Genomic DNA, 23183 nt, shown 5'->3' on the forward strand with positions numbered 1-23183 from the left:
GCCCGCTCGTGTGGCTTGGGAGGGGAAGGTGCTCGTGGGTCCCTGCAAATCGCCGCTTCCCGCGCGACAACGTAAAGTCCTAGGTGGGCACACAGGCACCCCCTTGCATGACCTCAGCCAGTGAGTTGCAGAGTCCGCGCCGCCGACCGCCCTGCAGCAGCTCCTGGTTAAGCCGGTGCGCTCGTCTCCCGCTCTCCTTAGATCGCTTTCAACCACAGCAGCAGGATTGGCGTGTCCCTGGTGGCGCAGCGCTCTCCTCAGCGCTTCCTGCGCTGGGTTCGGTGGCGCAGCGCAGAGACTCGGGTTCTGGCTGTAGGACCAAGTAAGGCACAGATCCGAGGTGGGCTCTCGGGGTCCGGGAGGGGCTCTCCGGGCTGGTGCTTCCCCCCCCGCCCTCCCGCCGCCCCCTGGCGCACCTGCCCCCCAGGGCGGAGCGGGGCGGGGCACGCTGGCGCGCAGGTCGCCGGCCCGGACGCTGGAGGGGGCTGTGGCTCTCCCGCTGTCCCCGCGGCTCCGGCGGCGCGGCGCCCAAGCTCCCCCCCCCCCGCCGCCGAGGGGCCGGCCCAGGCCCGGGGAGGGGCGCGATCGCCTTCACTTCCCGCTCGCCGGCCTCGGAGGCGGCGGGTCCCGCGCGGGCGCAGGGCTGCGGTCGCTCGGCTGGGGCGCGGGGCGGAGACGCGGCCGCCGCCCGCTTTGCGCCGCTCCTCCCCGCGCGAGTGGCACTCGGCCGGGCGTCGAGGCGGCCATGGCGACCCTGAGCCCGCTCCCCACCCACCCCGCCTGCTCCGCCCTCCCCTCCGCCCCGCGCCACCTTTGATGGCTCGGACCTCGGCCGGCTACCGCCAGCCCCGCTCGCGCTCCCGCGCCGCCGCCGCCCGCGGGTATTAATAGCCGAGCGCCCCCGCTGCACGCGCAGCCCGGAGCCGCCGCGCCCTCGGCAGCCAGGGGCTCGGAGCTGCTGAGCCCGGAGGCCCGGAGTGGGAGCCGGAGCCGCCGGCGCCGTGGAGGTAGGAGGCGCGGGGCGAACAATGACCGCGGCGGGGCGGGCGGGCGGCAACTTGTGCGAGTCCGGGCTCTCGGGGCCCACCCGCCGGGGGGGCGCGGGTGGAGGCGGGTTGCGTGCCCGCGGGGTCCTGCCCGGAGGAGGCGGGCGGCGGGTGGGATCGGGCCCTCGGCAGCCCCGGCAACAATAGCAGGAGCTCGGGGGCCTCCGGGCTCCGGGCCGCCCTTTGCACCTTTCTCTCACCTCCGCGGACCCGGGCTGCGCGGCTGTGCGCGCGGCTCCCCCTCGCCTCCCCCACCCCGCTGTGCCCTTCCCCCCCGCTTCCTCCCATCCCACCCGGCACAGTGACAGCGCCGGACGCCGCTTCCGGACCTCGGGCCGCAGTCTTGGCCCCAGAGGCGGATCGCGGGCCGGGGAGGTGGCCACTGGCTCGGGTGCCGCGGCGCTGCCGGGTGCCTGCCGCTCGCCCACGCGCGGCGCGAGCACCCGGGTAGGTGACAAAGAGGAACACACCCTCCGCTTAAGTTAGATTTTGTCTCTCTTTACCGCCTTTACGGAGAGCAAAGTTTTTTTTTTTTTTTTTTTTTTCTTTCTTTCCAGCAAAGGACACAGATTTTTGTGGTGAGCATTTTAAAACAACAACTTCTGATTGTGGTTTTACGATTTAAGTTCCGGAAACTTTAGCTGTGTGATCTGGCCAGACCCTTGAGAGAGAGAGAGTGTGTGTGTGTGCGTGTGTGTGTTATTTGAGGAGGGTGTGGGGGGGGATGAGTTCCCCGTCATCGTTCTGGATTTCGTTTCTGGCAGTTGGGGCCCCGCTACTCCCGGGATCGGTGCAGGACCCCAGAAAGGAGGGAGGTGAGGCTTACAAAAGAATCGAGGACGCTGCTACCAGGTCAGCTCCCTGAGCTGTGGAGAGATCGCCTCTCATCCGGAGGAGTTTAGCGGTCTCAGCCTGTGTCAGCCTTCTGGAGTACCATGGTGGCCTCTGGCTGTTTCATTTTATTATTGTTGTTAATGCCTTCCCTGTTAGCTTCCCAGGTTTGATTTGCTCCGCCGCCGGCCCTGCCCTGTTTCCCGGATTCCCCCTGAGCCATGACTTTTGTGGACCCCCGGCCCCCCTCACCCAGCCGGCCGTCTTGGGAGAGCCAACTCCCATGGGTTACGTTTAATGTGTTTTGCACGTGGTGACTTTGCCAAACCCATGTCAGAACGTCCTTTAGCATTGTCTCGCTCTTTCGTTCAGTTGAAAAAGAAGAGGAGGGGAAAGGCCTTTTTGGTGCTGAGAGCTTTGAGGGAGTTGCCTTAAAAATTGCCCTGGTTGTTCCCATGGGGTGGGCCTTTCTGATATCTCCTAGCTTTGGCTTTCTTCCCTCATTCCACAGCCTTCTGGCTGGGGGTTTACCCCTCGGCCTTTCCAAAGGGTTCGTCTTCTGGTGTGACAGTTTCTGAGGATGGCTTCCTATGTGGGTTCAGCATCCACATGGCTCACTTTATATTCCCGCAGCATCGTTCTGCAGCAAGGCACCAATATTGGAGTTCCTCCAAGCACAACAAAACGTTTGTGTTTTTAGAATGTCTGGCTAATAGATCTGCCTCTGGGTAAAATAAATAGACATTATTGGCCAGTGGCTGGCTCACTGGGCGAAGTGTTGGTTGGTAGAGATGCTGAGTTGATGCCTCCCTTACTCCAGGGCTTCCCAGAATCTCTTGTTTCTTTGAGGCCGACAGGAAACTTGAAATAGTTGGGGATGATGTAGTTGTGCCCCATAGGGTCACAGATTCTGTGGCACAACCCTTGTGAGTCGGTGTGTGGTTTCGCCTTAAGGAGTCTGTCTCTAGGGAAATCCTGGAGTTGGGTTTATAATGCCCCTTTTCACATTGATAGTCTCTTCCTGGAATTTGTGTAGGGATTTAATTCCTTGGGTCATAATAGAACAGTAACACTACTCTGTAGCCAAATTTACCAAAAGGAGATTGAAAAATCTATCCTAGACAATTCTCCTCTGGTGGGTTGCATTTAGTTTATAATTATTTTGAGACTAAAAGAAAGCTGGGTGAATGTTTTTGTTTTGTATTTCGTTACAGAAACTGTCTGAAGAAAGTTAAGAATTAATACAGGATCAAAGGGGTTCGTTTCTGGGGCGCCTGGTGGCTCAGTCGGCTGGGCGTCCGACTTCAACTCAGGTCACCATCTCGCAGTCTGTGAGTTCGAGCCCCGCGTTGGGCTCTGGGCTGATGGCTCAGAGCCTGGAGCCTGCTTCCAATTCTGTGTCTCCCTCTCTCTTTGCCCCTCCCCCGTTCATGCTCTGTCTCTCTCTGTCTCAAAAATAAATATACGTTAAAAAAAAAAATTAAAAAAAAAAAGGGGTTCGTTTCTTAAAAAGTGGAATTTGTCCTCTAATACTCGATGCACATAGCAGAGCTTAATTCGTTTGGAAAAACGATACAGCTTTTTAAGAAGGGTGCTTGGGGGGCGCCTGGGTGGCGCAGTCGGTTAAGCGTCTGACTTCAGCCAGGTCACGATCTCGCGGTCCGTGAGTTCGAGCCCCGTGTCAGGCTCCGGGCTGATGGCTCAGAGCCTGGAGCCTGTTTCCGATTCTGTGTCTCCCTCTCTCTCTGCCCCTCCCCCGTTCATGCTCTGTCTCTCTCTATCCCAAAAATAAATAAACGTTGGGGAAAAAAAAAAAAAAAAAGGGTGCTTGGGATAACGTCCATCGAAAGAGAAAAGCTTTTTCCATCCTGGAAGAGGTTAGAGAACATTGGAGAAAAGGCAAGAGCCCAGTCTTTGGGTGCTGAACACCCTTTAGGAAAGACATTGTGACTTTTCCCGGAGGGCGGGGCAAGTTCTGTGGATTTGTAGGTATTGGGCCAGTGGAACTGGCGTTTGAAACACACCCTTTATGACTGGCCTTGCTTATTGCAGAGAACTGCCTAAGCTTTTTGAGAAATGCCCTGGCCCCATAAGAGAAAATGCTACAGAAAAGAGAGGTGCTCCTATGATCCCCCAGATACGGTTGCCGGCTTGAGTCCTTTCCACTTTGGGTGCACAGGCATTCTAGGTGTTGGCTGGGAGGGGAAGGGGCAGGCTTTTAGGTCCCATGGCTGCCCTCTCCTTTTCTTGGATACCTTCGATGGAAAGGCCAGGCTCTTCAAGCCTGGCTATTGAATGGGAAGCCGGAGGTCCAGTTCTTTTTCTTGCTTTTTAATGGGTAGAGTTTCTGCTACGGCCTCTGTTTTCCTCCAGGTTACTGCGTTAACCATTTCCACATGTCCAGGAAGATCAGAGCCCAAATGTTTCCATTCAAATTACTTGAAATACTGATTTCACCAGTCTTTTTATGCCAAATGCTGCCTTTGTTTTTAATCAGGAAGCCCCCGGAAAATGTTTATTTTAAAGTGGAGAAGCTGGCTTTTTTCGGCTGCCCTAGTCCTGGTTGAAGGCAGTTAAAAAATGTTTTGCCAAGTGGATACTTGAAGCAAAAGTGGGCACTTGATAGATATTAAATATGGTGCTCTAAGCTTTTGATATCTCTGAAATAAGCCAGGGACCATCAAATACAATGTGACTAAAACTGAGTGCATGCCCAGTGCAGGCTAGGCATTGGCAGTTTTCTTATTTTAACATGGGACGGAAATAATAGACAAACTGTAAGATTGGCAAATAAATGATGTGAGAATTCATCATTTACACTGAATTAATTTCATGTGAAAAATTGTCATATTTGTGCATACATTTTCAAACAAAGGAGCCACCAGCCAAACCAGATTGCTTTTAACTCTATTATGCTAATATTTCTTGCCACAAGAGGAACGCCACTCTACACACAGACTTCGGCTTTCCATAAAAGTATCTCATACAGGAAGACTTACAAATCCAGGAATATGGTGATTTTCATTTTTTGTTCTCATCCTGTTAACTCAGGATCTAGTATATGCCTAGCACATAGCAATCCCTTGGTAGATAACTGGCTGTGAATGAATAAACCTAGATTTTCATGTCCTTTACAGTTAGTCTTTAAAGTTTTTAAGGTTGCTGTTCCGGGAATTTGAAGATATGATATTTGATTTTGTTTCCATTTTGTTCGAATTTAACAATTGCAATTAACCTTGAAAGCTGGGTCATATTGTAAAAAGTTACAGTCTCATTAAGAAGAAACTTAGGTCTAAAAGCATGAAGAAGAAAGTAAAACTCTGAAAAGCTAGCTTCTCCAAGAATTTTCCTTCTTCCTTGGCATCTATTTTCTAGAGGCTTCATTAGTGAGCATCTATTTGGTGGTAACCTCTGTTTTTGTGTGCCTTTAAGTATCTTTGTTCTGGAATGATAAACGCCCTGGGTGCGCGATTCCAGATTGACGTTGTTGTATTAACCAGCTCCCTTCTGGTTCCTTTGTGGCAGCTGCAGTATCAGCCTCTGGGCTGGTTGTTGCTTGTGAGTAGTCTGTCTTTTCTGTCCGCTGACTTTTTTTTTTTAAGCTTATTTATTTATTTTGAGACAGAGAGAGAGAGAGCGCGTGCACATGAGCTGGGGAGGGGCAGAGAAAGAGAGAGAGAGAGAGAGGGAGAGAGAATCCCAAGCAGGCTCCGTCCTGCCAGCACAGAGCCCGATGTGAACTCATAAACTGTGAGATCATGACCTCAGCCTAAATCAGGAGTTGACCGACTGAGCGACCCAGGCGCCCCGCTGCTTTAAGGTTCCTTGGAGTTCTGCACCTTCACTATGTCTGGGTATAATTTCTTTTCTCCTTGACTTTGATCGCCCCTTCCTCTCCTCCTCCTGCTCCTCCCCGCTCTCCCCTTCTTCCCTTTCTCTACTCCTCCCTCCCAGCCTCTCACCAGTGTCTTTCTTTCTATCTCCCGGTACCATTTCAAGGTCCATTCCGCCGCCCTTTGTTCCTTCGCCTTTGGCCGCTCTGGCCGTTTGCTTTGGGCTCTGATGCATGAAGCTGCTGTGCACTCTTGCGAACAAGTCTTTGTGTGGAGATCTGTTTTTAATTCTTTTGCTGGGTCTTATAATAAGTATACGCTTCACTTTATCAGAAGCTACTATCTGTTTTCCCAGGTATTTGCACCATTTTACATTCTCACCGGTGACATCTGAGCATTCCAGTTACTGTAATCCTCAGTAACACTGGAAATTCAGTCTTTTTCATTTTTTAGCCATTCTGGTGGGTGTGTCACAGTGTGTCATAGGGATTTCATTCTAGATTTCCCTGATGGCCAGTGGTTGCTTTTCATGTGCTTATTGGCCGTTTGCATATCTTCCTTTGTGTATTAAATCTTTTGTATTTTTAATTATGTTTTTGTCCGATCATTTTATATAGCTTTAGAGTACTATCAACATACAATAAACTGCACATACTCAATGTCATCTTGTCTCATTGTGGGGGTTCTTTATATATTCTGGATATGAGTTCTCTGTTAGATCTGTGTGTTGTGAATATTTTCACCAGTCTATTTTTTAACCTTTCTATTTTTTGATGGTATCTCTTGAAAAGCAAAAATTATTGGCAAAGTATTATATACATGGCGTAATTATTGAACTTATCAAAGGCCGGGGAATTTACTCAGTTTTGGAAAAATAACACGTTTTTATGTGTAAGGCTTACTGGTATTGCTCTGTTCAAGTGGTCAGCTTCCATTTTTGAGGGTGAAGGAGCAGTTTTGTTCCTTCCTCTCTAAAACGGAGTTGAAGAGGCTTAAAAATGAAAGGGAAAATACCTACTTGTTTTGAAAATATGAGGAAACAATTATGTTTGAGATTATGATCAAATAAATCGATTTTTAAAATTCAAACTGGAGTTGTATTTGTTTTTTGGCACACAGAAAGATGATGGGAAAGAAATATTTTTGAAAGCGATACGAAAAGGAAGCCTTGGGTAACAGCAAGGTGTAACATTTTATTTAATTTTTTTTTTTTCAACGTTTATTTATTTTTGGGACAGAGAGAGACAGAGCATGAACGGGGGAGGGGCAGAGAGAGAGGGAGACACAGAATCAGAAACAGGCTCCAGGCTCTGAGCCATCAGCCCAGAGCCCGACGCGGGGCTCGAACTCACGGACCGCGAGATCGTGACCTGGCTGAAGTCGGACGCTTAACCGACTGCGCCACCCAGGCGCCCCAACATTTTGTTTAATTTTAATGTTTTAAAGTTTATTTATTTTGAGAGAGAGAGAGCGCGAGCGAGGGAGCATGCATGAGTGGGGCAGAAAGGGAGAACCCCAAGCAGGCATTACACTGTCAGCACAGAGCCCCATGTGGGCCCCATCCCACGAACCATGAGATCATGACCTGAGCTGAAACCAAGGGTTGGATGCTTAACTGACTGAGCCACCTGGCGCCCCAAGATGTAACACGTTAAAAAGAGGTCAGAGCGGCACATGTAGGTAGTTATGAAATGCCTTTAGTTCCCCTTATCTTGGCAGGAATTGTGTCTTGCCGTCTGTGTTTTCTCGTTTTCTGATCTGACCCAAATAATAAGCATTATTAGGGTCGGAAAGTATGTGTTCCTAATTTTTGTTTCTCCTGCCCAGAGAAAGTAAATAAATCTTGGTTGATCCGAACTAAAATGCGTGTGGCGAGCACCCTGTGACATTTGACAATACGGGAGGTAGAGGGTGGTATCAGAGGTGGCAGGAGTTGGGAGCGGAGGCACCGGGACCCGATAGACCTGCCCTTCCACGCTGGCCATGTTTGCGATGTGGGGCAAGTTACTGGTGCTCTTTCCCTCAAACTTCAAGGGCATCTTTAAGAGTATTTTCATCTTGGGGCGCCTGGGTGGCTCAGTCGGTTAAGCGGCCGACTTCGGCTCAGGTCATGATCTCGCGGTCCGTGAGTTCGAGCCCCGCGTCGGGCTCTGTGCTGACGGCTTGGAGCCTGGAGCCTGCTTCAGATTCTGTGTCTCCCTCTCTCTGACCCTCCCCTGTTCATGCTCTGCCTCTCTCTGTCTCAAAAAAATAAATAAACGTTAAAAAAAATTTTTTTTAAAAAGAGTATTTTCATCTTAAAATGGTACAACGTCTGGCTAACCAAACCATCAAACCTTTCGTTGCCTCAGGTAATAATAAGGGGTTCCCACTTGGGTGTCTGAGCTCACAGTGTCATCGGGGACCCAGGTTCTTTCTGTCTGTCCACCCCGCCATCCCCAGCATGTTGCTCTTCGTACTTAGGCTTGCTGCCGAGCAGTTGATCAGACTGTTGCCTCCTAATTAGCTGTTATGACTCATGGCTGCCGCAGCTATATCATCTCCCACATTTGTTGGCAGGTCAGTAATGGCACAGGCTTCTTCAGGCTCCTTTCGTCATCAGGCCAAACCCTTCCCAGAAGACCCCAACATCTGGGAGGTCTAGGAAGGGGGTTCTGGGGAACGTTTCTGTGCTCTTAAAAAGAGACCCAAAGACTAGACTGAATGTGATGCCTGGAACCACAGCAGCCATATTGTGATTCACCTTGGGATGAAGGCAAGAGGGTGATGGAGCTGAAAGACGGAACCAGAGACTTTTTTTTTTTTTTTTTTTTTTGAGAGAGAGGGAGGGAGGGAGGGAGAGAAAAGTGTGAGCACATGCCTCAGTGAGGCATGGGGGCAGAGGGAGAGAGAATCTTAAGCAGCCTGCATGCCCTGTATGAGCCTGATGTGGGACTCAGTCTCACGACTGTAAGATCATGACCTGAGCTGAAATCAAGAGTCGGCCACTTAACCCACCGAACCACCCAGATGCCCAGGGACCGGAGTCCTTGTGGGTGTCATTGAGTCATTGATCTTCCTGCCCCTGGAGCTGAGTATACCGAAGAATAGTGAATTTTGTATACTAAATAATACCAACATGGCTTCGTGTGCTAAATGATCATTTTACTTACTTTCTAACTCTGTTACTGCCATCCAAAGCTTCTTGACTGGCACATCAGTTGGAAGACCTTATCTTTCTTTTGCCATGTACTGTTATCTGTGACAAAACATGTTTCTCTCTATTGATTATGTGGAGAGTGACTTCGTGGTCATATCAAATCTCTGTGAGAGAGAAACTCTATTTCGGGACTTTAGGTATTTGATATTGTGTGTAACTCTTGCAGCTAAATCAATATGAATTTTGCCTTTGCTTTTAAGGTGGCCTTGTAGGACATTTGTTTAGAATTGATCATTTGGCAGTTTGGATTACAGGACACGCTTGAGAATAACATTTCCTTAAGAAACAATGATGGCAGCACCGGCCGTTTTTGTCACCCTAGAATGGCATTTCTCTGCACGTACAATACTGCTTAGAAGATTTGTGAGGACATCATTAATCAGAGATTAATATCTTCCTTTATAATCTTACTAGAGCTTTTGGTTCTCTGGTATCGGGTCTTATTGGGGGCCAATGTTATTAGTGGAGCAAGCTAGTTGAAAATGTCAGGATTTGGGTAAACCAGAGGTTTACCAAATGGAAAAGTTAGACACAAATATTTGTAAGGAAAAGTTAAATGATTTCATAATACCCTTCATATTAAACAAAGAAATTGAATGTAAACTATCCAGATGAGCAAAATGCACAACAGGGAGCAATAATATTTCTATTTTCGTTTAATTGATTCAACTTTTTTTTTTTTTTAACATTTATTTATTTTTGAGACAGAGAGAGAGCATGAACAGGGGAGGGCCAGAGAAAGAGGGAGACACAGAATCTGAAACAGGCTCCAGGCTCTGAGCCGTCAGCACAGAGCCCGACGTGGGGCTCGAACCCACGGACCGCGAGATCATGACCTGAGCCAAAGTTGGACGCTCAACCGACTGAGCCACCCAGGCTCCCCTAATTGATTCAACTTTTAAAAAGAAATCTGATCAGCCCCTCCACCCTCCTCTTACTATGATGGTGGCCAACTGACCAGGGTAATTTCATTATTCACTGGGCCGTTTTATTTTTACTTTAGTTTATGTAAGGGCCTGTCAAGTCAAGGGATATTTATGAGTATCTTTGTTGAATATACTAGTTACCATTGGTGACACAAAAATAGGGCTCAGTCCTTCCTCTTGGAGTATGACTTCCAGGGGGATGAGGGAAAAGTCTAGGTAATTATAATAAAAGGTGAAATATAAGAACCTTGCACAGGGTATAGTAATGGTGGAAGTGTTCAGGACAGTAAGATAGTGGATTCTGATTGGAAGAGGTGGCATTTGAATGGAGCTTTAATTTAAAGAAAACTGTTTTGGGGCGCCTGGGTGGCGCAGTCGGTTAAGCGTCCGACTTCAGCCAGGTCACGATCTCGCGGTCCGTGAGTTCGAGCCCCGCATCGGGCTCTGGGCTGATGGCTCAGAGCCTGGAGCCTGTTTCTGATTCTGTGTCTCCCTCTCTCTCTGCCCCTCCCCCGTTCATGCTCTGTCTCTCTCTGTCCCAAAAATAAATAAACGTTGAGAAAAAAAAAAAAAATTTAAAGAAGTCTGTTTTTGTTGACTTATTTTAGTGGTCACTTTGTAGTGTGTTTATTGTGACAGGAGTAGAAAAGTACTCACATATAAAACAGAAAGTAAAAATTCCTTGGAATCCTGCCATTTAAAGATTATGAAAATTAAAAAATGGTTGATTTCCATTTAACTTTTGGCAATATTTGGTGTATTTCTGGTATTATCACCTATATGTGCAAATGTCCATTTTTATTAAAAAATTGAGAGAATGATGCATGCACATTGAGAAGCCACTTTTTCCCCCTTAACACTAAGTGTTTTCTACATGGAGCTTTCTTTGAAATGAAAACGATGCCTCTGTGATGTTACTGTTACATGGTTCTACAGAATGTAACTAACATTGCCCTTTAGCGGTCACTTTTTTAAAACTTATTTTTATTTTTTGAGACAGTGCACGTAGGGGAGGGGTGGGGTGGGGCGGGGGAGAGAGAAAGAATCTTAAGCAGGCCCCATGCTCAGTGCAGAGCCCCTCTTGGGGCTCGCTCCCACCACCCTGGGATCGTGACCTGAGTGGAAATCAAGAGTCGGATTCTGAACTCACTGAGCCACTCAGGTGCCCATATCGGTCATTTTTTTTTTTGTTTTGTTTTGCTTGCAGTGACCGTGTGTACATAAATCTATGGTAGGAGGGTCCCTAGGACTCTTTTGTTGCAAGCGACAGATGCCCAGCTTGAGCCGTAGGGTGCAGAATAAAGGGGTATTTCTTAGTTCTCAGCACCAACCTCAGAAAGGGCGGAGGTGGGTCGGTCTCAAGCACAGAGACCCGGGTCCAGAGTCGGCCCCGTGGGCTTTCCCACATAGTGTCCAGACTCTCTGTTTTTTGGCCAGCATTGCCTTCATGTTTCAGTTACCCTCTCTGCTGGTGTTTTGAGCAGGACAGTTTGGGGATGGGGGTGGGGAAGGGCAGGAAGTCCAGCATCCATGGCTCTTGCCTTAAAATGCAAGCCGTCCTCCAGTCATCCTGACAATTCGTCACATCTTAGAGCGTTTTCCGTTCCCGTGGAAGAGGTGCTCAGACTGCTCCCACTATGATGAAGAATCGCCTAGCGGAGCGTGAACCTCCGACCTCTCCTCCTAGGGAAGGACTCTTGTTTAGGTGACAGGAGGGACCACTCTTGTGGTGGGGGGTGCGTCTAGGGGCGGGGGCACTGGGTGATGTGAGATTGTGCCCAGACAGCATGAGCCTTTCCAGATGGATGGGATTTATGGGCAAAAATAAGAGAGAAGTGAAGAAAAACCTTCCCGGGGTGGGGGTGGAAGGAGACCAGCAGGGACGGGAGCAGCAGAAATGTAAGAGAAGCTTCTGTCCCACCTCCTCCTGGGGCTGTGCGAAGCTCAGAAGTTCACGAGCACATAGATGCTGATGTCTGTGCCCCAAGAGCAGCAGCTCTAACCTAATGATCCCTTGTGAAGAGTGTCATAAGCCGTGTGTCACTCCTTATATATTATCCCCACGAGGCTCTTGCTTGTATCGGAATGCACCTTCTGGGGCGGGGGGGAAAAACGGGGGTAGAGTTTGCTCGGGGCGAGTTTATAGCGTAACTGGCCTGTATCTGGAGGTTGAGAAAGGCCCAGAGTAGGGGCCAGGCTGAAATGGGAGGGGTGCCTACTGCTTTATTTTCTTCTAACTCGAGGAGCATTTTTATCTGCCTACTTCTCTCTGTTGTGGGTCGGAAGCACTTCAGTGCAGGTGCTGATTCTTCACGGCCCTCATCAGCCCCCAGCAAAACATTTGCGAAACATCCAAGTGTTGCCTATTTTTCAAATGCCCAAGCAGAGCAGTGCCCGATTCTGAATTCCACTGGCACACCCCTTTTGGAACGGTGCACACAGAAGCACGTGGAGACCTTCCAGGGCAAGTGGCAGTGGTGCCCGTGGGCATAACGGATCTTACATGGATGCGTAAGGCCTTCTTCCCCGATGTGTGAACCCCACTCTTCACCAGAGTTAGCTCCTGGGGTCAGGGGCCGTGGATGCGGCTTCCCTTTTATCTTCCAGGTCCTTGCAAAGAGCCTTTCTTTGACGGATTAATGGAAGTCTTATCACAGGATCATAGGCATCTGGAAAATCACAGCTGATTAAATTCCTAATGTCTTCACCAGTTAGGAAGAATAAAACTGATCTTACTTTTCACAAAGATCTGTTGAGCACCTTTCATAAGGTAGGGGCTATGCTTGCATTCACATCAGTGCACAAAACAGACAAAAACCCTTGTCTTCAAGGGAAGCGCATGTATGTTATTTGTCCAAATGGAGGCGTTTTTTTTTTTTTTTTTTTAATTTTTTTTTTTAACGTTTATTTATTTTTGGGACAGAGAGAGACAGAGCATGAACGGGGGAGGGGCAGAGAGAGAGGGAGACACAGAATCGGAAACAGGCTCCAGGCTCTGAGCCATCAGCCCAGAGCCCGACGCGGGGCTCGAACTCAGGGACCGCGAGATCGTGACCTGGCTGAAGTCGGACGCTTAACCGACTGCGCCACCCAGGCGCCCCAAATGGAGGCGTTTTTGATACTGGAAGGAGGTGTGAACTGCATGGGGCACTGGGACAGGAGGGGGCTACGCGGACGGTCACCCTCATGCTCAGAGTGCAGCTCAGAGTGGGCAGCTTGTTTTTCCCAGAGGCCATCGGATACCTTTGGGACAGTCTGGAGACAGATCCAGCTAATCTGTGGCTTAAGGGGTGAACCTCACCATATACACACCAGCAGACATTTATTGAGAACCTGTGTGGTTTTATCTGTGTTTGTCTTAAAGGTCTTTTGCTCCCAGGCAAGAATGTTTATAGGGACATAAGGCAGGGGCCAGGGGACCCTCAGCTATACAGGAAAATAATGAATGATAATTGTTTGAAAGGAGGTAGACTCTTGAGCTACAAATCACGGATTCTAAATAACTTGCTTGTAAAAGTCGTTGTGATCAGCGTTTTTTTGTTTGTTTGTGTGTTTGTTTTTTTTAAATAAACATTTGGAAATCAAGACGACCCTAGGCCCTGAAGGTGACTTAAGGAAGGATGTATTTCTTCTTACGGGAAAAAGGAAATGAAATTGCCTCAAAAGAAAAGTATGTGTGCATCTATTTAAAAACATTTTTTTTTTTAATATTTATTTTTGAGAGAGAGAGACAAGAGTGCAAGTGGGGAGGGGCAGTGAGAGAGGGGAACACAGAATCCGAAGCAGGTTCCAGGCTCCGAGCTGTCAGCACAGACTCCGACGTGGGGCTTGAACTCACCAGCCGTGAGATCATGACCTGAGTGGAAGTCAGCCGCTTAACCGACTGAGCCACCCAGGCGCCCCTATTTTTTTTTTTTTAAATCAAGTTTGAGTAAAAGCGATTTTTCTTCTGTGTACGGTTCTGTGAGTTTTACCACGTGCACCAGTGTGTGCGGCGACCGTGACCCTCACACTCAGGCAGGGACTGTGTCATTCAGCTCAAAAAATTCCCGAGTGTTGCCTCTTTGGACTCACCTTGCTGCTTCTCCAGCCACCGTTGACACTGATCTTTGCTCTGTCACTGTTGTTTGGTCTCTTCCAGAACATTGTATAAATGGAACCACGGACTGTGTAACCCTTTGAGACTTTTCACTCCGCATGCTATCTTTGAGGTCTCTAAGCTGTTGGGAGTATTCAGGATTCTTTCACTTTTGCTGCCGAACTGTATTCCACTGTGTGGACGTATCCGAGTTTGTGTCGCCATTCGGTAGTCGAAGGACTTTCGGGTTGTTTCCAGTTGGGGGCGGTAGTGGCTATAACCATGCAGCTGCTATAAACTTTCACTGTAGGTTTTGACGTGAACACAGTTTTGAATTCCCCTGGGCAAATACCCAGAAGCGGAATCCTCACCAGACCCTGATATTGTCAACACTTTTTATCTTAGCCATTTTAATAGACATGTAGCAGTATCTCAGCACGGTTATGTTTATTTATTTATTTTTTTAAACAAAACATGCCCCAAACACACCTTTAAAAGACCTGGCTAAATGGTTTCCTAGACTCCCTGGCACAGGTTTAACGAACCCTGTTAGCTGCCTATTTTGTGAAGGGGTAGGTCAACAAGAATAATTGTGTATCTAAAATCTTAGTCCCGGGGGGCCTGGGTGGCTCGGTAGGTTAAGCATCCGACTCTTGGCTTTCTTTGGCTCAAGTCATGATCTCCCAATTCGTGAGTTCGAGCTCCATGTAGGGCTCCGCGCTGACAGCTCGGTGCCTGCTTGGGATTCTCTGTCTCTCCCTCCCTCTCTCTCTGCCCCTCCCCCACACTGTCTCTCTAAAAATGAATAAACTTAAAAAACAACAACAACAACAACAACACCTGAGTATCAGAATGGAACAATGCCAGCAAGAAATAGATGTAAGATGTCAGTTCTGGTGGTGCTTTTCTCAGAGACCTGATAGGGTATATAGCTTTGATTTCAGTAACTATTTTGAGTGATACTAATTAAAAGATAAAGTTACAGAAGCTCCTGAATGACAGTGTAGATATGGAGAAAAGAACGCAGGCTTGATGCATGTATTAATTATCTATTGCTGCATGACAAATTCCTTTCAAATTGAATGACTTAGACCAGTAGTAGGTATTTATTGTCTTGCATAGTTTCTGCAGATCAGGACTTTGGGAGTGGTTTAGATGGGCGGTTTCTGTCCACTTCTCTGCAGCAAAGATGTCAGCTGGGGCTTTAGGGTCCGCTTCCAAGGACCCCTGTAGGCTCCTTGGGTAGGATGCTTGAGTGACCTCACAATATGGCGGCTAGCTTCTTTCAGAGTGAGTGACTTATGAGGAGGCCAAGGTACATGCTGCCATGACTTTTATGATGTAGGCTTTTGAAGTCATTAATTGTCACTTCCACAGTAGTTTTTGTCACACAGGCCAGCTGTGATTCAGAGGGAGGGGACTATAGAAAGGTTTGGATGCCAGGAGGTAAGGATCATTGGAAGCTGGCTACCATAGCACGTGAAGGACCTGTGTTCAAATCCTAGCTCTGCCATTCAGACATTGTGTGGTCTGGAGCAAGTCTTTTAGTTTCTGACTCTCAGTTCCCTGTCATATTTTAATACCTATCAGAGATTTTAAATAACTTGCTTGTAAAAAGTCTTGGTGATCAGCATTTTTTAGAATTTGGCATTTCTTTGGGGATTTGGAGATAATACAGTTGACCCTTTAACAACACGGGTTTGAACTGTGTGGGTCCACTTACACATAGAGTTTTGTCCATAAATACAGTACTTTAAGTATATTTCCTCTTATGATTTTCTCAGTAACATTTTCTTTTCTCTAGCTTGCTTTATTGTAAGAATACAATACATAACATGACTGACAAAATATGTGTTAGTTGGCTGTTTATGTCATTGGTAAGACTTCCAGTCAACAGTAGGTGATTAGTGGTTAAGTTTTCGGGGAGTCAAAAGTTATACATCGATTTTTGCCTGTGTGGTCGGTACCCCAACCCCCAGGTTGTTCAACGGTCAACTGTATATAAAAAGGGACTGCCTGGTGATTTATAAAAAGCTCATGACATCGTAGGTATTATTTGTATTATTAAACTATGAAGCTTTAAATCTTAACTGTGTAGGAGGCAAAGAGAAGAGACTCTTAAATATGGAGAACAAACTGAGGGTTCCTGGCGGGGAGGTGGGTGGGTGGGGTGCACTATATGGGTGATGGACATTAAGGAGGGCACTTGTTGGGATGAGCACTGAGTATTATATGTAAGTGATGAATTACTAAATTCTACTCCTGAAACCATTGTTACTCTGTATGTTAAGAGAGAGACAGAGAGTGAGTGGGGGAGTGGCAGGAAGAGAGGGAGACACAGAATCTGAAGCAGGCTCCAGGCTCTGAGCTGTCAGCACACAGCCCGATGCGGGGCTTGAACCCATGAACCATGAGATCATGACGTGAGCTGAAGCTGGACGCTTAACCGACTGAGCCACCCAGGCGCCCCTCTACTGAACTATTTTACACCTCTGCATTCCCAGTGCCTAACAAAGTGCTGGGAACTTGGTAGGCGCTCAATAAATACTTGCTGACGCTTAACTCTTTTAAGAAGCAAATTTTGTGACAGATAATTTCTTATATTTCTTTGTAAAATGTCCCTCTCCTAGCCTTCTGCAGGATGATGGGGTTCTGAGTTTATATCTTATGCTATTCATCAACATTCTTGTGTCTAGTCACTTACCTCTTTTGTAATTATACACTTAGTTTGCTACTTAGGGATGAGCACATATATGTAAACTTCTACGTAAGATCGATCGAGTATCTATCTATCCGCATTTATATGTACTTATGGGCATTGAGAAAGGGTTTTTTACTCATGATGTTTTTCTTTGGATAGGACTGACATGAGTGGTGTTTTTTTTTCCTTTGAACTTTCTGTGCTTTGTAAATTTCCCAGTACTACATTCTTACTGCTTTGATAATTATCCAGTCATGCTATTTAAAATGAGAAAACTAAACTATTTTTCAGAGATGCGAAGAGAGGAAAAGTTTTAAGACTTTTTTTCTGCACCTTAAGCAGAGCCTGCCCACATATGTGAACGTGTGAGGCATGCTTTGGGCATTACACATCTTCCCCTGTTGTATTATTGAAACCATCTCCCTGAATATTGTGTTCTTCCTAGTGCTTCCAAGGCGCATAACAAAGAAATATAGGTGCTCATGACACTTGGGTGAGAGATGGTGATTCACAGGTGTTTCTTTATTTGTGGTGTGGAAGTTCAAGGTTGTCTGAGGTCTGTGGTCCCGGTCGTGGGATGCTTTTATTTTGGAGATAGAATAATTCATAAGGATGAACTCAGACTCTAGACTTTGAGAGTCTGAGAACAGTTATAATAATAATCCCAAGGTCACATACATAAATCCCAGAGTCAGCATTACCAGGTCCAAAGTCGGTGGTAAGGTTCAATGCCTCTGGCAGCACAACAGTGACCGGGAACAAGTTGCTTCTTCCAGGCTCAAAGGTAGATTAGCAAGGAATGAAGGGAATAAGAAATTGTCCTTGGGGTTTGATTTCCTTTTATTTAAAAATGGCCATGCTTTGTTGTAGGAAGAAAAACTCTTGAGAAACACAGAGGTTGTTTTGTTTTCTAGTCATGCCAGGCTGGTGGGGTATCACCTACCTGCCTATTTATCCTGAGGAGTTGACCCATGGAGGCCGGGGGCGGGGGTGTGTTTGGGGGTGAGGTGTGGGGTGAGCACTGTTCTAGGTCTCCATCCCCACCCCTCCCCCACTCTCTTCCTTGCCCCCCCACCCCCACCCCCCCACTGATTCAGTGCTGGGGTTGGTCTTCCGTTCTGAAGAGGGAAAGGACAAGAAGAAAAGATTGTCTTCAGGACTAGTAGGGAAACCTCAATAACCTGTCAAATCCATTTCCTGAAAGTTGCTTGAAAGTCTACTGTATGAGCTCTTAGCACACAGGAAACACGTTGTGGCTTCTCCTTGGAGTCCAGGTACGTGGTGTGAGGCTGTAGGACTGCCAGCTTCATACTGGGTCCTGTGCTGGACAGTGGGAGTGGCACTTTGCATTTATTTTTACTTGATCATTTATTCAGTGAGGAAGGTATTATTTCCATTTTACAGAAGAGGAAACTGAGACCTAGATGATTGGGTAACGAGCCCAAGGTCACCCAGCTAGCTAATCGGCCAAATGAGGTTTTCCTAAAGTCCATACTCTTCTAAGTGGCCCAGATTGGGATCTTCCCATAGTACAGCTCTAACTGAGCCCACCAGAACCGGGGTCAGGGCAGATAGATCCTGTGAGTTCAGGGTCAAGTCCTGCCTTTATTTTAAAATTGTGATGTGTTGTTCATTGTAAATTTTTAAAAATTACTTTTGGTTTTTAAAAATAGTCACTGAAGGGATGCCTGGGGACTCAGTTAAGCGTCTTGACTCTTGATTTTTGGCTCAGGTCATGATCTCAAGGTTTGTGAGTTTCAGCTCCACTTCGGGGTCTGTGCTGATAGTGTGGAGCCTGCTTGGGATCCTCTCTCTTCTTCTCTCTCTGTCTCTCCCCTGCCTGCTCTGTCTCTCTCTTTCTCTCAAAAGTAAATAAACTTTAAAAAAAATTCGTCACTGGAGCACCTGGGTGGCTCAGTTAGTTAAGCGTCTGGCTTTGGCTCAGGTCATGATCTCATGCTTCGTGGGTTCAAGCCCCGCATCGGGATCTGTGCAGACAGCCTGGAGCCTGCTTGGGATTCTGTGTCTCCCTCTCTCTCTGCCCTCTCCCACTTGCACTCTGTTTCTCTCTTTCTCAAAAATAAACATTAAAAAAATTAAAAAAACAAAAAAACAGTCACTAAAAATGATCATCTCAATTACTGAGTTGTCTTGGTGCCCCCTTAAATTTTGCACCCATGGTGAGTGCCTCCCTTGCCTCTCCCGAGTTTCGTCTGGACTTAGCAGGCACTTCCGGAGACAGAATGATGACAGCAGCCACCAGAGGATTTCATCATTGTTTCAGCATTGTAATACAAGTTTTTTTTCCTTCAAGGAATTGGGGGGGATGAGTCACAGTCGTATTGACATATCTCGGCGTCACCTTTGAAGATGCTGCTCTGCCTCTGATAGACACAGTCGTTGGTACCAGGGGTTACTTACAGCCGTTCAGCTTTGAGAAATTGAAACTCCGGTCTGATGAAAACCTGTTAGAGTCACCGGGGGTGGCTGGTGTTTTGTAGCTGGGTTCTAATGTTTGGGCGTGGGAAGGAGGAGTTCATTTGTCAAACTGAAGCCACATAATAAAGGAGCCGTGGAAGAAGGCTTTCCCTGAATGCTGATGCCAGCCCTCTGGCAGGTGGGTGCTTTTGGCCTCATGTCAGGGTCTGGGGATCACGGGGCTGCACTGTGGGCCAGACTGCTGCATCTTGCCTGCATTGGGTGTCCTGGGTGTCCTGAACAGATCACAAGGCTAGCCTCGTGTATTTCACGTGGGAATTGGCCGTGTTTCATGAAGTCTTTTTTTTTTTAAATAAAACATTAAAAAATAACCTTGTTTCTTATGTGTGTGCTTTTTTTTTTTTTTTAAGAGAGAACTTGAGCAGGGGAGGGGCAGAGAGAGGGGGACAGAGGATCTACAGTGGGCTCTGTGCTGACCTCAGAGAGCCCAATGCAGGGTTCGAACTCACCATGAATCCTGACCTGAGCTGAAGTTGGTAGCTTAACCAGCTGAGCCACCCAGATGCCCCCATGAGCCTTTTTTAAGTTGCAAAAATAATAGGGTCATGGTAGAAACTTTGAAAAGTAGTCTGACCAAAACACACACCCAGATTGCTTTCTTCTTTATTTTTGCTTTATTTAGGGTTTTGTGTTTTTTTTTGCTTTAATTAAAAAAAAACCTTAAAGTTTTTTAAAGTTTATTTTGAGAGAGAGAGAGAGAGAGAGAGAGAGTGCACGCACAAGCAGAAGGAGGGAGCAGCAGAGAGAAGGAGAGACAATCCCAAGCAGGCTCCACACCATCAATGCAGAGCCCGGTGTGGGACTCGATCTTGCAGACTGAGATCATGACCTCAGCCGATATCAAGAGTCTGACGCTTAACTGACTGCACTACCCAGGTGCCCCCAAAACTTTGCTTTTTAGAGCGGTCTTAGGTTCACAGCAAAATGGAACAGAAAGTACAGAGGGTTCCTGTATATACGCCTTGTCCCCCTGTCCCCCTGTTACCAACTTCTAGCATTTTCCTTAATGTTTACTTTTTTTCATATTACATATGAAATTACATATGAATATTACATATTACATTTCTCCCCCTCAGTCTTGCTTCAGTAATTGTTAAACTAATATGATTAAGGTAAAAGGTCTTGTGAGGTCATTTCCTGTTGACCTTGCCTCTGAGGAACGTAGCTGAGCTCACAGTGCGGAGGGGGAGGTCCCCAGACCACTTGCTCTTTGAATATTTACCATGTGGATATTTCCCAGAATGTGCTTAGAAGGATTTAGGGGCTATGAAGACTGTCCCTCCTGTGTCTTTTATCATTGTTGTTTTTGTTTTGTTTTGTTTTTGTTTTTGTTTTTAATGGCATTTGAGGGAGGGGGTCTGGGATCTACTTTCCATTAGAAGCGTTTAGCCTTTCTCACGAGGTAGAAACTAGAACTGTGGTAGGAGTGTTTCCAGAACAGTCTTGAGTGTCAGAGGAAACACCTCACTCTGAAGGATGCTTCTGGCAGTTAATACTCCCGTGGGGCAAGCCTGTCTGACAGCTGGGGGTCGCCAAGTGGTGTGGGATTTCCAAGAGGGGGATGTGTGAGGAGTTGGGAACACGTTTGCCTTCTCGGTGAGGGTGCGCTGGGAAAAAAGCGCCTTTCTCTCGTGAGTAGACGCTGGCTTCTTTTGTTCACTTCTGTGTAACTGCTGCCTAGCACTGGCCATGGCCCATCGTCAGTGGTCACTAAGCTGAATGAAGGAACTGAGACCCCCTTTGGGGCTTCTTGGTCAAATTACCTTGGACCTCTCAAACCTGAGCCGACTGACTTCATCCACTGTTTGGCCCACATGGCTGTAAAAGCCTTGGATTTATAGTCCCAAATTGATAGTACATCTAAATTTATTCATCATCCTGGCCCTCAGACACCTGTTTCTCCTGTAGAGTACCCGCCTTTAGCTTCTGGACTTCATTTCAGGCGCCATCACACCCAGGCCCCGCCCAGTTAGCCTCTTGTGAAGTTAGAGAATCCTTAACAATGTTCTACGAATGGCTGAGGTGTCTTTTAGCTCAGGAGCTGGGGGATCTGAAAAACAAATGCCCACTTAGGGGAAGAAAGAGCTTACTTGGGGACCATGATATCCTACTTTAGTGGCTTATGAATTGAATCCTTCTGATTACCCCTCTCTAGGTGAATCCTGAATAAATTACTGGGTTGCCTGACTCTGAGTCATGCTGTGGCTGACAACTCCAATCGCACTTTGAATGAATGGTGCACCTACGAGCATTTGAGATTATGGGGGGGAGGAGGGGAAAACAAAAAGAATCAGGAAATTGGCGTATGGGTATTTTACTTCTATTAATATTTGTCTGTTTGCAGGCCACCTTGGCCATTGTGGGGGGAGTATCGTTTGTTTGAAACACAGAGGCTGGTGGAACATCTGGACTCTGTTTCCCTGACATCCACCGGGCAGCATTTCAGGGAGTCTTGTTTTGAGAATGAAGAGAAGGGCTTTTTAATTTGAGACTGAAGGAGCCAGGAAGTCTGGGGTGCTCTTGCTGGGTTTACGCTGAAATCTCTCCGTTCTTCCTAATTGAACCTCTTGGCTCTTTTGATTTGTGTTTGATTACACAACAGAGCCACACCTCCGTGGCCTTCACTTCACAGGCGTTTTTTTTTTTTTTTTTTTTTTTTTTAAGTTTTTAACGTTTTATTTATTTTTGAGACAGGGAGAGACAGAGCATGAACAGGGGAGGGTCAGAGAGAGAGAGGGAGACACAGAATCTGAAACAGGCTCCAGGCTCTGAGCTGTCAGCCCAGAGCCCGACGCGGGGCTCGAACTCACGGACCGCGAGATCATGACCTGAGCCCAAGTCGGCCGCTTAACCGACTGAGCCACACAGGCGCCCCCACAGGCGGTTTTACCTGCAACTCTGACTCCGGGGGAGGCATGGTTAATCTTTTAGAGAGCTGAGATTTTTACTTCATGTGAAACAAGTGTCCTATTCTTAATAGTTTTAAGAGTTCTATAGCGTTCTTCATCGTTGTCACTTTAGCTTCCTCCTCTGTCCTACCTCACATGTACCTTTTTGTGTGAGGGGAAGCCTCTCGCCGTCTCTCTGATGTAGAGCCTGCCTGGCAGGCCGAGAGGCTCCCCAGGCAGGACTGTCCGAAGCGAATGACACGCGTTTTGCTTAATCCTATCATTTATCTTCAAAATGCTATGAAGTTGAGTTTGATTTAAAAATCTTCTTTTGCTCGAGTTTGTGATATCGCTAACAATTGGTAAAATTGTACTGTGATGTGGCAGCCGTGTGGCTATTAAAGGAAAGGAAACGTTTTGTGAGGAACCGTTTTAAGGCGAACTGTGACTATTTTGAAGCGATACCGAGAACACACTACCTTGCACGTGGCCCGTCGTGCCTTGGTTTAAAAAACTTTTTTAAAATGTTTATTTTTGAGGGAGACAGAGTGCACGCACATGCGAGTGAGCAGGGGAGGAGCAGAGAGAGAGAGGGTGGAAGGGGATCGGAAACAGGCTCTTCGAGAGAGCCCAGCGTGGGGCTCGAACTCAGGAACTGTGAGATCATTGACCTGAGCCGAAGTCCGACGCTGAACCGACCGAGCCGCCCGAGGTGCCCTGTGCCTTGGTTTTCAATCCCAGTAATTCAGAGTTTATGGCAGTTTGAACTCGGTCAGGCCAAAGTTTTGTTTTGTTTTGTTTTGTTTTTGTTTTTTTAAGATTTTACTTTCAAGTAATATCTGCACCCAGTGTGGGGCTCGAACTCCCAACCCCGAGATCAGGAGTTGCAGGCTCTACTGACTAAGCCAGCTAGGCGCCCTGAAGCTGAAGTTTGTTTTAACAGGATGCTATGGGGAAAAGGTTTGTTAATCAAATAGGAAAAATAAAGTTACATAAGGAAAGTTTATTCCCTTTAAGAAAAGAAACTTTTCTGATACTTGGGAAAGAATCATTCATGGTTCTACCCATTAAGACAGGCCCCGTAGGACCTTTTTGTGACAATCCCCCATCATTTAAAAGTAAAACGTTCAGAAATGTTTTATGCATAGACATTTAACACAAATGGTCGCGTATACTATGCTG

The 23183-nt window shown here is 47.2% G+C and overlaps 1 protein-coding gene across 4 annotated transcripts in view; it reads left to right on the forward strand.

The window, feature by feature from the left end:
* The first annotated feature begins 206 nt into the window (after window positions 1-206).
* Window positions 207-23183, forward strand: part of FARP1 (FERM, ARH/RhoGEF and pleckstrin domain protein 1) — a 294892-nt gene continuing 271915 nt past the window's right edge. For 2 of the 4 annotated variants that reach the window (XM_045444559.1, XM_045444583.1), the window contains exon 1: window positions 909-1007. The gene's annotated coding sequence lies outside the window, so the exon portion shown is untranslated. Of the gene's footprint in view, window positions 323-908; window positions 1008-1402; window positions 1625-23183 lie in introns of those variants that run through there. The other 2 variants (XM_045444576.1, XM_045444569.1) reach the window with 2 other exon arrangements.

Source organism: Leopardus geoffroyi, chromosome A1 (genome assembly GCF_018350155.1).
Source record: "Leopardus geoffroyi isolate Oge1 chromosome A1, O.geoffroyi_Oge1_pat1.0, whole genome shotgun sequence".
Taxonomy (NCBI): Eukaryota; Metazoa; Chordata; class Mammalia; order Carnivora; family Felidae; genus Leopardus; species Leopardus geoffroyi.